Genomic DNA, 16,251 nt, shown 5'->3' on the forward strand with positions numbered 1-16,251 from the left:
GACTGACCCTTGTCAATGAGGGAAAGGAGGTTAGTATCAGAACCTCACTGGATATGTGTGTGTGTGTGTGTGTGTGTGAATATCATGTTTATTAAAAGAGGCATAAATTATAGGCTGAGAAATATTACTCTACAGGGGAATCTGTCCTCACCACTGCAACATAGTATTAAGCCTACTTATGCTGAGCATCTAAAGACAGCTGTTTCTTGAATGAACATTTGACATTTATTTTTGTGATCAGAAATATGGCTAGTAAAGAGTGGCATTCAATTTTTTTTCACCTTGAAGTCTCTAGTGCTTCATATAAATCCCAACCTAAAACAACTTGTAGAATATTGAAAGGTGGACTGTCACAGTGATTTGTTTGCCAAGTTTCTCTCTGAACAAGAATACATGGTAATTATTTCACAAAGTAATTTGGAAGCAACTGAAGAATAGGACTTTATCTTATAGTTGCTGTAGTTCTCACAAAGCTAGAACAATAAACACTCTCTCAATACATACTTATTGAATTGACTTGAGATATAGAAAAGCCAAATGGCATATCCAGAACTCTTTTACCCGACTCTTCCAGCACTCCCATCATGGAGGACAAAAAAGAAAGTTCCTCTATCATGTTAATGATAATAATGGATAAATAAATTATGAGGCTCAATTATATAAACTTAAAATAATTTTCTACATAATTTTATCCTTTATTTTCCAGGACATTAAGTAAATGATTAAATTATCCAATGTCTTGAGTGAGGGTGGGTTGTATACCTTGAGTAAATATCTAAATACCTATTAAGAAATTTGAGTTTATTTAGACTAGCAGTAATCTTTAAAATGGACCTAATGAAAAATAAAGGTGTTGATGAACATGTGTTTAATATGGAAAAGATATTCTTAGACACATTTGTATACTATGTGAAATTTCTGCAGAGAAATCCATGATACCAAAGAGGCCTATGCACATGAATCACAAAACTGAAAATATTGCTTATCTGGATAAAAGACTATCTTTAACATTAATTTTAATATCAGGTTTTAAGCCTCAACATACTCCTTAAAGAGAGGAGCTCTCAAGCTGGGTTTTTTAGTCAAAACCACAGGCAGTATGTCTAATTTTACTTCTTTTTTTTTTGCCTTTACTAATATCAATAACAAACATTCACCCTGTTCCTAATCTTCAAACTAATTTAGATAATTTGGAGAGATTACTTTCTTTGGAACATTTTCTTAAGTGAGATTTTTCAAACTTGCTTTATTTTTTACAACTCAGGAAAGGCTCTCCTACTTCCTTTTCTGTCACAGCTTAAGCCTCAAGCCTTAGTACTCACAGTGGGATCAGACCAGCAGCATCAGAACAACTTGGGAACTTGTTAGAAAAACATGGTCTTAGTTTCCACACAGATGTACTGCATCAGGTTTAACATTTTAACAAGATCTGGGGGTAACTTTTAGGCACATTTTTGGTTTGAGAAGCACTTCTCTAAAACATTAAGAGAAAGTAAAAGTATATATTACTTCTCGAAAAGTCTTCTGTCAGTTACAGAACCACTGCAGAAAAATTCAAAGTTTAAAATTACTTATGAGGTTAGAGTACAAATTGGTATAATCCTTTTGACAATTTAGTAATAGTATCAGGAATGTTAAAATGGTTATACTTGCAGACCTAATAACTACACTTCTGAAATGTATCCTAAAGAAACAATCCAATGAAATGATAAAAGCTTTATGTACAAAAGATGTCCCCTGTAGATATATCTAAAAGAGCAAAAAATTAGAAACAAATTTAAAGTCCAATCCAATAATAGAAAAATGATAAATAAATTATGGCAATCTACCAGATAGAATATTATTCAACAACCAAAATTCTGTTCATTAAAATATATATCATGGAGTGAAAATGGTAGAGAATTCCAGGATTCTGTCCTTCTGCAAAAGCAACTTACAAGCTGTCTAAAACAGTCAGAATCACGAGATTCAACACACATTTATGACAAAAACTCTCAATAACAAAATGAGTACAGGGACTTCCCTGGTGGCCCAGTGGTTAAGAATCTGCCTGCCAATGCAGGGGACATGGGTTCGAGCCCTGGTCCAGGAAGATCCCACATGCCATGGAGCAACTAAACCCATGCACCACAACTACTGAGCCCGTGCTGTAGAGCCCACAAGCTACAGCAACTGAGCCTGCGTGCCACAAGTACTGAAGCCCGTGTGCCTAGAGCCCATGCTCTGCAACAAGAGAAGCCACTGCAATGAGAAGCCCATGCACCGCAACGAAGAGTAGCCCCCACTTGCCACAATTAGAGAAAGCCTGCGGGCAGCAACGAAGACACAACACAGCCAAAAATAAATTAATTAAAAATAAATTAATTTTTTCAAAAGAGTTTGACATATACCTCAACATAATGAAGGCCATATATGACAAGCCCACAGCTAACATCAAATTCAATGGTGAAAGCTGAAAGTTATCCCTCAAAAACCAGGAACATGACAAGGATGTCCACTCTCACCACTCTTATTCAACCTAGTATTGGAAGTCCTAGCCAGAGCAGTTAGGCAGGAAAAAGAAATAAAAGGCATTCAAATTGGAAAGAAGAAGTAAAATTATCACTATTTGTGAATAGCATGATTTTATATAGAGAGAACCATAAAGATGCCACCAAAAAACTGTTAGAAATTAATAAATGCATATAATAAAGTCACAAGGCACAAAATCAACATGCAAAAATCTGTTGCATTTCTATACATTAACAATGAGCTAGCAGAAAGAGAAATTAGAAAAACAATCCCATTGACAATCACAACAAAAAGAATAAAATACTTAGAAACACATTTAACCAAGGAGGTAAAGACCTGTATATTGAAAACTGTAAGGCACTGTTGAAAAAAACTGAAGAAGACACAAATAAAAGAAAAGATATTCTGTGCTCATGGATTGTAAGAATTAACATTGTTAAAATGTCTATATTACCTAAGGCAATCTACAGATATGATGCAATCTCTATCAAAATCCAAGGACATTTTTCACAGAAATAGAACAAAAAATTCTAAAATTTATATGGACCCACAAAAGACCCTGAATAGCTAAAGCAATCCTGAGAACAAATAACAAAGCTGGAGGTATTACACTCCCTGAATCAAACTATATTACAAAGCTATAGCAATCAAAATAGCATGGTATTGGCAGAAAAACAGATACACAGATCAATGAAACAGAATTGAGAGGCCAGAAATTAACCTACACATACATGGACAATTAATTTACAACAAAAGAGCAAAGAAAATGCAATGGAGAAAGGATAGCCTCCTCAATAAATGGTGTTGAAAAACTTGACAGCCACATACCAAAAAGAAAGAGAGAAAGAGAGAGAGAAAGGAAGGAAGGGAAGGAAGGAAGGAAGGAAGGAAGGAAGGAAGGAAGGAAGGAAGGAAGGAAGGAACTAGACCACTATCTTCTGGGTATTTATCCAAAGAACACAAAAACACTAATTTGAAAAGATATATGCACTCCTATATGTGCATCAGCGTTATTTACAATAGCCAAGATATGGAAACAACTTAAGTTCCCATCAATAAATGAATGGATAAAGAAGATATGGTATACATATACAATGGAATACTACTCAGCCATAAAAAAGATAAAATCTTGCCATTAACGACAACATGAATGGACCTTGATGGTATTATGCTAACTGAAATGTCAGATGAAGTAAGATAAATATCACATGATTTCACTCATATGTGGAATATAAAAACAAAAAAACCAAAATAAATTAACTAATCAAACCAAACAAAAATAAACACATAGATACAGAGAACAGAAGGAAAAGGGGCAGGGGAGGAGATAGGTTGAAAGGGGTACAGGAGACTAACTGTATGGTAATGAATGGAAACTAAATTTTTGGTGGTTAGCATGCTGTAGTGTATATAGAAGTAGAAATATAATGTACACATGAAATTTATATAATATTATTAACCAATGTTACCTCGGTAAAAAATAAATCTTAAAAAAATAACAGTCAGGGCTTCCCTGGTGGCGCAGTGGTTGAGAGTCTGCCTGCCAATGCAGGGGACACGGGTTCGTGCCCCAGTCTGGGAGGATCCCACATGCCGCGGAGCAGCTAGGCCCATGAGCCATGGCCGCTGAGCCTGTGCTCCGCAACAGGAGAGGCCACAACAGTGAGAGGCCCGTGTACCGCAAAAAAAAAAAAAAAAAAAAAGATAAAAAATAACAGTCATAATCAACTTCTGCAGAACTCTGTAACCTAGTCAAAAACTTACAACAATCAGAAAACTTAGTGAAAAAAGAAGCTTGTCCTTTATGTTGAGAGTGCTGCAGTGTTTTAAATTGCCCATCAACCATACCCCATGCCCCAGATTAACAGTGATAAATGATTGAGGATAAGTAGGAAATTGAGAGAGCCTTCCTTGGTGGGATAGATGTGTACATGGTGATCAGCATCCCCTGTGAACAGATGAAACTGTGCCTACTTAACCGCACCCTTCTCTCAAATAAAGAAAAATCAATAAACTTTGAACTATTAAAACTAAAAATCAGTAATAGAAAACTATCTGGAAAACCACTGAAGAACTGGAAATCAACCAACACAATTTTAAGTATATCTATAGATCAAAGAAAAGTACCACAAAGGAAATTAGAAAATAACCTAATGACTGAAAATTAAAATTACATATCAAAATTTGTGGGGTACAGTGAATGCAGTGATTAGAGGGAAATTTATACCATCAGTTGCTTATATTAGGGGGAAAAAAGGTCTCAAATCAATAATAGAAGTTTGGGGACTTCCCTGGTGATGCAGTGGTTAAGAATCTGCCTGCCAGTGCAGGGGATATGGGTCAGGGAAGATTCCACATGCCCGGAGCAACTAAGCCTATGTGCCACAACTACTGAGCCTATGCTCTATAGCCCGCGAGCCACAACTACTGAGCCCATGTGCTGCAACTACTGAAGCCCGTGCAACTAGAGCCCATGCTCTACAACAAGAGAAGCCACTGCAATGAGAAGCCCATGCACCACAATGAAGAGTAGCCCCCACTCGCTGCAACTAGAGAAAGCCTATGTGCAGCAACAAGGACCCAGCACAGCCAAAAATAAATAAAATTTTTTAAAAAAAGATCTGATTGTGAATAGAAAAATTATAGTGTTTTTTTTTTTTTCGGTATGCGGGCCTCTCACTGTTGTGGCCTCTCCCGTTGCGGAGCACAGGCTCCGGACGCGCAGGCCTAGCGGCCATGGCTCACGGGCTTAGTTGCTCCGCGGCATGTGGGATCTTCCCGGACCAGGGCACGAACCCGTGTCTCCTACATCGGCAGGCGGATTCTCAACCACTGCGCCACCAGGGAAGCCCTATAGTTTTTAAAAAATAATAAAAAATAATAGAAGTTTCCACTTTATTAAAATAGGAAAAAAAAGAGCAAATTAAAATCAAAGCAAACAGAAGGTAGAAAGTTATAAAGATAAGACTCTCAAGCAATGAAATTAAAAATAGGAAGACAACAGAGAAAATCAATAAACACAAAAGCTGGTTATTTTAAAAAATCAATAAAATTGATAAGCCTGTAGATAGACTGAATAAAAAAGAAGAAACAGAAGACAAAAACTACCAATATTTTGATAAGAAAGGGGACATCACTGCATACCACATAGTTAAAGGGGTATTAAGAGAATATTATGAACAGCATACTGCCAGTAATTTTGATAACTTAGATGAAACAGAAAAAACTACCAAAAGTCACTCAAGAGGGAGTAAACTGAATAGTCCAATGTCTATACAGAATTTAATCTTGAGTTCAAAAATCTTTCCACAAAGAAAACAAACAAACAAATGAAAAATGGTGGTGAGGATGTCAGCCTGCAGTCCTGGTGCATGTTGCGAGTGCCAGAGGGAGCAGTATAAACCTTATTCTCAAACTTCTATGGCTGTGGGTCTTGACCTCTGATGGCTCCTTCAAGGACCTACACAAAGGTTTCCCTTTGTTTCATCCTACTCAGAGCATTCCCAGGGCTGGGGCCACTTCCTGGGCAGTTTTTGCTGAAAGGATTTAAAGTCAAAGGTATTAGACACAGCAACCTTGAGAAAGGGACAACACTTGGGATAAGAAATAGAATGAGAGCCATGGAAAGAAAGGGATTGGGAAAGGAGATACATAGGAGAATAGGGATTGTAAAGGCTCCCATGTATACTGGGGAATCAGGAAGCCCATGAACATACACAGGGCAAGGCACATGCTCAGGAAAAGCCCAAGAAGATCCAAGGCTTTCACATTCAGCTGGCCTGCAAACTCTATGCAAGCAAAAATTAAAGGCTAAGGCAGAGTTATAAATCATGTGGCAAGGCATTGACAGAGTGCCCCAACACTGAGCCAATCTATAAAGACTGGAAGAGGACTTTTTCCCTCTTTTTTTCTTTCATTGGTTCTAGGCACTTAAGGTAATTCTGTCAAAACACAACCCATGACTAGGTAACAGAACACAGATTTCAGTGGCCATACATGACAAAGAATACACACTTTAGAAAAATAGTTTAAAAGAGTCAATTAATAAGCAAATAACAACAACCCATAACAAAGAACAACAACAAACCCTGGAGAGGGGGTAGAATCATATTTCTATAGTTGCCATATTATAATATTCAAAAGGTCCAGTTTTCAACAACAACAAAATTATGCAGCATGTGTGAGTTCCGGAAAAATCAGAAGCTAGAGGATCCTGAGGCCCGGGAGAAGCAGCTGGAAAAGGGCCTGGTTTCCTCCACAGCAAACTGGGAGGGATTATTTAGGATCCTATCTTTTCCCCTCCCATCCTAATTCCAAGGGAAAGAGGACAAAAGTGCCTTCCATAGACACACCTGCCTCTCTCCCACCTTCACCTCACAGATGCAGTAAGAAGCCTCAGGGGACACGGGTTCGAGCCCTAGTCCAGGAGGATCCCACATCCCGCGGAGCAACTAAGTCCACGGGCCACAACTACTGAGCTTGCATTCTAAAGCCCACAAGCCACAACTATTGAGCCCACATGCCACAACTACTGAAGCCTGTGCACCTAGAGCCCATGCTCCACAACAAGAGAAGCCACTGCAATGAGAAGCCTGCGCACCCTAACAAAGAGTAGCCCCTGCTTGCCACAACTAGAGAAAGCCTGCATGCAGCAACGAAGACCCAACACAGCCAAAAATAAATTAATTAATTTTAAAACATTAAGAGGTATGAAAGAAACAAGTCTGCATGGCTCATTCAAGGAAAAGAAGAAATTAATAGAAACTGTCCGTGAAGAAGCCCAGGCATTGGACTTACTAGACAAAAACTTTAAATCAAAATCTTAATATGCTCAAATTGCTAAAAGAAACCAGGAGAATTATTTCTCACCAAATAGAGACTCTCAATAAAGAGGTAGAAACTATAAAAAGAAACTGTGTTAGTCAGTTTCGGCTGCTATACAAAGTATCATAGACCGGATGGCTTATAAACAACAGAAATTTATTTCTCACATAGTTCTGAGGGTTAGAAGTCTGAGATCAGGGTGCCAGCATGATCAGGTTCTGGTGAGAAACCTCTACCAGGTTGCAGACTGCCAACTTCTCATTGTATCCTCAACATGGCAGAAAGAGAGTGAGCAAGCTATCTGGCCTCTTCTAATAAGGGCATTAATCCCATTCACAGGGCCCAACTCCCATGACATAATTACCTAACAGAGGCCCCTCCTCTAAATACCATCACTTTGGGGATTCCATTACAACATATGAATTTTGGAAGAATACAAACATTCAATTCATAGCAGAAATAGAAGTTAAAATTCTGGAACTAAAAACTAAAATAGCCATAATGAAAAATTCACTAGAAGGGTTCAACAGCAGAGTTGAACTGAAAGAAGAAAGAATTAGTGAATTTGACTAGGTCATTTGAAATTATCCAGTCTTAGGAGCAGAAAGAGAAAAGGATGATGGAAAATGTACAGAACCTAAGGGACCTGTGGGGCATCAAGTGTACACATAATAGGCATAATAGGAGTGCTGGAGTGAGAGGAGAGAAAAGTGCAGAAAGAGTATTTGAAGAAGTAATGGCTAAAACCCTCCTAAACTTGAAGAAAGATATGAATCTACACATCCAAGAAGCTCAGTGACTCCAGGTGGGATAAACTTAAAGAGTTCCATACAGAAACATATTAGAGTCAAATTGTCAAAAGCCAAAGATAAAGGGAGAATCTTGAAAGCAGCAAGAGAGAAGAAACTCATTATGTACAAGGAATCCATAATAATCTGATAATCTGATTAATCTGATCATCTGATTTCCACTGAAAATCATGAAGCCATGAGGCAGTGGGATGACATATTTAAAGTGCTGAAAGGAAAAGAAAGCAAAACTATGCTTCAAAAATGAAAGAGACACTTTCAGGAGCTTGGAAGTCATCAATCTATCTTAACAACAAGTAAAAAGCTGAACAAACAAAAGACCAACAACTCTTTGACCCATCAAAGAAGTGAACTCACAGAGCAAACTGCCATCCAAAACATTGGAGTGACAGAGAGGCAGATACAGACAATCAAAGCTTACTAGAGCAGAAACTCTCAAGTAGAAACCTTCAAGGGAACCAGTGCCAGGTTAGGAAAACCTAAACTGTAACTGACAAATTGCTGGAGGTTTAGTGTGAACAAGCCTGAGGGACAAAACTCAGTCAGGGGACCACCACATTTTCTCAAGTTTTACCTCCAAGAGCTTAACTTTGTTCTCACAGTGAATATTGGAGAAAAATCCCCTCTATCTTCTGGCAGGTGGAAAGTAACCATTTTCAAATATGGCACAGCATTCTACTGTTCTTAACAAGGCCTACCCTCAAGAGGAACTATTTTACCAGAGCCTAAACTAATGGGGTTTTATCAGAGCCTAACTGACCTGAGGAAGGGAAATACCCAATTCCAATCCATTGTAGCCTTCCACATGGGAGAAGGGAAATACCCAACTCTAGCTCACTCTAGCCATCCTGTCCCACCTAACATGGCAGGAGTTGGGAGAGAGACTGAGAAGTATTTGTGAGGTTCACAGTCCAGGGGCACAGGCTCACTAAAAGACTAAGACCTAATCATAGGACTATAGAATGCTTCCCCTCCTCCCGTACCTTACCACCACACCACTAAAGACCTATTTCCCAGAGATCATTTTATTGAATACATTGTGTCTGGCTGTCAACAACAAGAACAAAAAATTATAAGACATATTATAAGACAGAAAACACAGTTTGAAGAGACAGAGCAAGCATCAGAACCAAACTCAGATTTGGTGGGGATGCTGGAATTACCAGACTGGGAATTGAAAATAATTATGATTAATACACTAAGGGTTCCAATGGATAAAGTAGACAGCATGCATGAACATATGGGCAGTGTAACAAAGAATGAAAAAAAGAAATTTTAGAGATCAAAAACACTGTTACAGAATTGAAGAATGCCTTTGCTGGGATCATTAGTTGGGTGCACAAAGCTGAAGAAAAATCTCTGAGCTTGAGGATATGTCAGTATAACTTTCCAAATGGAAAAGCAAAGACAAAAAAGAAGATTTGGAAAAAATAAAACAGCACAAATATCCCCAAACTGTGGAACAACTATAAAAGGTATAACACGTGAAAGAAACAGAAGAATTATTTGAAGCAATAATTCTTGAGAATTTCCCCCAGTTAATGTCAGATACCAAACCACATATCCAGGAAGCTCAGAGAATACCAAGCAGGGTAAATGCCAAAACAAACAAGTAAATAAACAAGAAAACCCTACTCCTAGGCATATCATATTCAAACTGAAGAAAATCAAAGATAAAGACAAAATCTTACAAGAAGCCAGAAGAAAAAATGCCTTATATAGAGAGGAGCAAATATTAAAATTATATACAACTTTCCCAAAGAAACCATTGAAGCAGAAGAGGGTAGAGTGAAATATTTAAAGTGCTGAAAGAAAACAACCACCAGCTAAAAATTTGGTACACTGTGAAATTATCCTTCAAAAGTGAAGGAGAGGGCTTCCCTGGTGGCGCAGTGGTTGAGAATCCGCCTGCTGATGCAGGGGACACGGGTTCGCACCCCAGTCTGGGAAGATCCCACGTGCCGCGGAGCGGCTGGGCCCGTGAGCCATGGCCACTGAGCGTGCGCATCTGGAGCCTGCGCTCCACAGCAGGAGAGGCCCCAACAGTGAGAGGCCCGCGTACCACAAAAAAAAAAAAAAAAAAAAAGTGAAGGAGAAGTAAAAACTTTCTCAGACAAACCAGAATTGAGGGAATTTGTCACCAATAGATCTGCCTTGCAAGAAATGTCAAAAGAAGTTCTCCAGAGAAGGAAAATGATATATGTCAGACACTTGTATCTACATATGGAAAGAAAGAACACTGGCGAAAGAATAAGTGAAAATAAAAAACTTTTTATTTTTCTATTCTTAATTGATCTAACAGATAATTTGTTCAAAATAAAAATAGCAACAGTGTATTTGAATATATATGTCCATATATGTAATATATAACATACATATGTATATCCTTATGCATGTTTATGTGTAAGTGAAATGAATGCTAGTAATGATACAAGGGATGAGAGGGAGGAATTAGGATTATTTTGTTATGACAAAGTACTTGTACTACGCATGAAGAGGTATGTTATATGAAAGTGGACTTGGATTAGTTGTAAATGTATACTGCAAACTCTAGGAGGAAACACTAAAATTAGTTTTAAAAAAGTGCCACCTACATGCTAAGAAAGAGGAGAAAATGGAATCATATAAAATGCTCAGTTAAAACCACAAATGACAGAAAAAGAATGGAAGACAAAAATAGGAACAAAGAACAAGGGTAACAATTAGAAAATAGTAACAAATATTGTAGATATTAATCTAACTATATCAAAAATAACTTTAAACATCAATGGTCTAAATATACCAATTAAAAAGATAGTGTCAAAGTGGACCAAAAAACAAGATCCAACTATATGCTGTCCACAAGAAACCCATCTTAAATCCAAAGACACATAGATTTACTAGGGTATTGCAAATTAAAACAATGAGATACCACTCTACACCTTTTAGAATGACCAAAGTCCAAAACACTAACAACACCCAATACTGGCAAGGGTGTGAAGCAATAGAAATTCTCATTTATTGCTTGTGGGAATGCAAAATGGAACAGCCACTTTGGAAGACAGTTTGGCATTTTCTTACAAAACTAAACATACCCTTACCAAATAGTTAGCAATCATGACCCTTAGTATTACCCAAATGAGTTGAAAATTTACACCAAAACCTGCACACAAATGTTTACAGAACCTTTATTCATAATGGCCCAAACTTGGAAGCAACCAAAATGTCCTTTAGTAGGTGAATGAATAAATAAACTGGTACATTGGAACAATGGGATATTATTCAGTAATAAAAAGAAATGAGCTATCAAGCCTTGAAAAGACACGGAGGATACTTAAATTCATATTATTAATGAATTTTACTAATGAACTTACGATTATTATATTACTAATAAAAAAGCCAGTCTGAAAAGGCTACATACTGTATGATTCCAACAATATGACATTTTGGAAAAGACAAAACAATAAAAGGATCAGTGGTTGCCAGGGGATTGTAGGGGGAGGGATGAATAAATATAGAGCACAGAGGATTTTTTTAGAGCAGTGAAACTATGTTTGATACTAAATTGGTGGATACATGTCACTGTATATTTGTCCAAACCCACTGAATGTATAACACCAAGAGTGATCCCTAAGGTAAACTATAGGTTTTGGGTGATGATGTGCCAATGTATTCTCACTGATTGTAACAAATACATCACTCTGGTGTAGGATGTTGATAATGGGGTGGTTTTGTGTGCCTATATGGAGACAGGGGTGTATGGGAAATTTCTGTACTTTCCACTCAATTTTTCTGTCAATCTAAAATAATTGTATCCCTCTCCTACCAAGGCCATCAGAACCTTGGCTGGTAGCTAGGGATTCCCTGGGATTTGGGGCAGCAGTCAGGGAGGGGGTGCCCGACCTAGGGTAGGATTTATAGCTGTAAATGCTTACATCAAAAAAGAAATCAGGGCTTCCCTGGTGGCGCAATGGTTAAGAATCCGCCTGCCAAGGCAGGTGACATGGGTTCCAGCCCTGGTCCAGGAAGATCCCACATGCTGCGGAGCAACTGAGCCCATACGCCACAACTACTGAGCCTATGCTCTAGAGCCCGCATGTCACAACTATTTTGAGTCCGTGTAGGACAACTACTGAAGCCCTCGCATCTAGAGCCCGTGCTCGGCAACGAGAAGCCACTGCAAGGAGAAGGCCGCGCACCGCAACGAAGAGGAGCCCCTGCTTGCCATAGCTAGAGAAAGCCTACCTGCATGCAGCAACAAAGACCCAACGCAGCCAAAAACATAATAATAATAATAATAATAAAATAAAATTGTGTATTAAAAAAAGAATGACTAATAAACTATGGGTATTTGGAATTGCATAATGGCAGACATTTTCTTGAATTTTGGAACCCTAGTATCTGCCAACATTATTAGCTTGACAGCTTTTCAATACTTAAAAACTTTTCCAATAAGATTGATAGCGCTATGAATAAATGTCATCTTTTAAATTTTGTATAATCAGATGTGTCAACATTTGAAAGATCTACATAACTCAATATACCAATATTCTGCATCAAAAGGCACTGCTAAACAAATGAATAGGCAAGATACAGACTGGTAGAAAAGATTTGCAAATAATATATCTGACAAAAGATTTATCCAAAATATATAAAATCCTACAATTCAATATTAAAAAAGCAAACAACCCATTTAAAAATGACCAAAGATTTAAACTGAGATTTCACAAAGGAAGATATAGGAATGCCATAAATACATGAATAAGTGCTCAAAATCATTAGTCAGTGAGACACTGCTCTAAATGCATAAGAGTGGTTAAAATAAAAAGACTGACAATACCAAATATCAGTGAAGATGTATAACAACTGAAACGCTTATATACTGCTACTAAACTAAGCTGTGTTGAAAAATATTATAGTAGTGGTTGCCTTTTGAGGGATAGGTATGTGGGGATTGTCTGAGAAGAAGCATGAGTGAACTGTCTGGGAAGGTGGGAATATTTTATATTTTGATAGGGGTTTAGGTTACCCAGGTATATGCATTTGTCAAAATTCATTGAGTGGTACACTTAAGATGGTGAATTCCCAATATGTAAATCTTACCTCAAAAAAAACCCCATAAATAAATATTGAACTCATTAATAATATGTATGCTGAAGTACTAGCTGAAGTATACTGATGTTTAAACTTATTTTGAAATGCATCAAAAAATAAGATGGATTGATGGATGGAGGGATCAATAAATAGATGGTTGGATAAATATGTGATAAAGCAAATTAACTGCTAATTGTAGAATCTAGTTGATGAGTATATATAATTCACTGTGTAGATGTTTCAGTTTTTCAGTATATTTGACAATTTTCCTAATAAAATGTTGGAAAAAAACTATGTATAAAAAAGCCTGACAGGAAACACACAATTGAATTCAGATGTTGCAACTTTGGAAGTCACGTTATTTATAAAGTTGCAGACTAATCTTAAACAAAAAAATGTACTTCATAATTTTAAAACATCCTACATTTCCTTGAGGAAGAAACAAATAGGTGTTTTTTTCATCCTATACTAATCAGTGGAATATAACTTTCTAGTTAAACAATTAGTCCATTTTAAATGTTAAAGACACGAGAAATGAACTTTATTGTCACAGTTAAATCATTTTAATAAGAATAAATTACTTGAAGCACATTTTCTTTGAGCAGTCATAGGGCATTATATGAATTTCAGGGGTCAGAGTTTAGATGTCCTCAAGAGCTTCACATTCCAGCTATAACGCTAGTACTAAGCAGTTGTCACTTTATTTAGAAAATGTAACCTACTAAAGATATCTTTAAAATGGCTATTAAAATGCCTGACTCACTTTCTAAAATACTATGAAATAAAATAGAATGATGGATATAAAGACACTTTAAAAAATTAAAGTCATAAAACTCTGCTGAGATGTTATTAAAACACATTCCTCTCTTAGTCCATGCTGAATACTGGCCTTTGGAAAAGCATAAATATTACTTTTATGCATTAGTCAAAGAATTAATTAAATCTTGCAGTCCTTTTGATCGTAAAAAATGATTGCTATTACTCATTAAATTACCCTAGTTTTGTCTGTTCAAGAAAAAAAAAGCCCTTAAGGCTATAGGGATCTTGCCTCACTTGATTGCTTCCAGAGTGCCAAGTAGCGGGAGTATTAAAAATTGTGCTTTCTTCATTAATGAGGGATAATTGCTGGTTAATTAGAATATGTAATTTACTTTTTCTTTAGAAAAAAAGGCAAAGAGATGTGCTTTAAAGTGCCAGTTCCATTTCAGGAGGAGGTCCACTAAGCTGGGACAAGAAATGTCAGACTCATGCTTTAGTGTCCCCATTTATCCATCTAGGCAAAGCTAGATGAACTTTCTGAAACTGAAATTACTCCATCTTTCTCTGTTATTGACCAATTCTCTGATCCCTCATATCTATACAACTTCTAATCTGAATCTAAAAAAACAGGAAAAATATGGAGAAAGGCCACTGTTAATTTAAAAAATCAGACAAAAAAAAAATTCCCTAACCAGTTTTCCTTGAATCTATTACTTGCTTTTACTCTGAGCTATCAGCACTTTTTCCCTAGAGTTTAAAGTTGCGGGACTTCCCTGGTGGTCCAGTGGTAAAGAATTCGCATTCCAATGCAGGGAATGCAGGTTTGATCCCTGGTGGGGAACTAAGATCCCACATGCCACGGGGCAACTAAGCCCGTGGGCCACAACTACTGAACTTCAACTAGAGAGAGCCGCAAACTACAGAGCCCATGTGCCCTGGAGCCCATGCGCCACAACTAGAGAGAAGCCCAAGTGCCTCAAGGAAGAGCTCGCACTCAACAACAAACAGATCCCGCATGCCTCAACGAAGACCCCATGTGCCTGCAACTAAGACTGAAGCAACCTAAATAAATAAATAAAACATCTTAAAAGAATTTAGCTTTCAAAAAATAAATAAATAAATATAGTTGTTGTTGCAACCTATCTAGCTTGAACTCAGATTTTATTTATCCCTTGCCTTTGCTTATTACATTAAAACAGATACAAAAATTTCCTAAGAAGTGCTCTCATTTTGAAAAATTAAAACAGAAACCTCCAGTTTAAAACTTTTGCCTTAAATCAGCTCCTTTTTTAAAAGAAGGCTTATTTTTGTAGAGATCCACAACATAGTAAAGTTTACAACCACAAGGAACTTCTTTTCTTGAGTCACCTTTTCTTACCATATAGCAGTTCTTACCAAGTGGTTTCCTTTCAGGGCACATTTTACTCACTGATTACAAACTCCTAAAAACAAGTGGGGTGTGTGTGTTTGTGTGTGTGTGTGTGTTTGTGGGTGGTTTGGTGTGTGTGTGTGTAAAATCCCAAATCAGAAACTAACCTACAAGTGAACCAGTTCCTACTTGGCCAAACACACAACATAGTCATAAGCAGGAACTGTCATTAAAATGTAGTGAGCCTGTACATTCTTTAGAAGAAATATGAGGTAACTGAGATATTTTATTGTTTTCATTAGTCTAATTAGAAAAATGGAATATGTTTCACACATGGCAATAATGCTATTTATTCTGCAAGTCAGTGGGTTTTCCTTCTGAAGTATTTGAATTAATCTGTTTACACATTGTTCCTTATAGTAAATTAGATAATTGTTCTCAATTCTTCACCCCCTCCCTCTGCCATATGAACACCTAATGAGAGTTATTTCTCCATCCCAATGACATTGGGTATAGTCATGTATGTGACTTGCTTTGGCCACCGAACAACAGCAAATGTGAGTACAGGCCCCAAATGAGTGGTGTGACTTGGCCTGCCTCTTGTGCTCGGTGATCCATCAGGAAAAAAATGTACCTCATGTAGCTAATGGGATTTTGAGGACACATGGAGCACAGTTGATCCCAACCTGAAGCTTTGATACAAGCCTAGCTGACCTGCAGAAACAGGGCAGTGCTAGCTCATCTATGAGCCATGAGCAAGGAAAATAAATTCTTATTTTTTATGAGCCACTAAGTTGTGAGGCTGTTACTCAGAGTTAGTGTAACAACAGCTGACTAATATATCCCACATTTTGGTGTGCCCAGTGGCATAAAGGTATCTGAAAACTGACTGAGTCATATCCTTGT

This window comes from Kogia breviceps, chromosome 8 (genome assembly GCF_026419965.1).
Source record: "Kogia breviceps isolate mKogBre1 chromosome 8, mKogBre1 haplotype 1, whole genome shotgun sequence".
In the NCBI taxonomy this organism is placed as follows: domain Eukaryota; kingdom Metazoa; phylum Chordata; class Mammalia; order Artiodactyla; family Physeteridae; genus Kogia; species Kogia breviceps.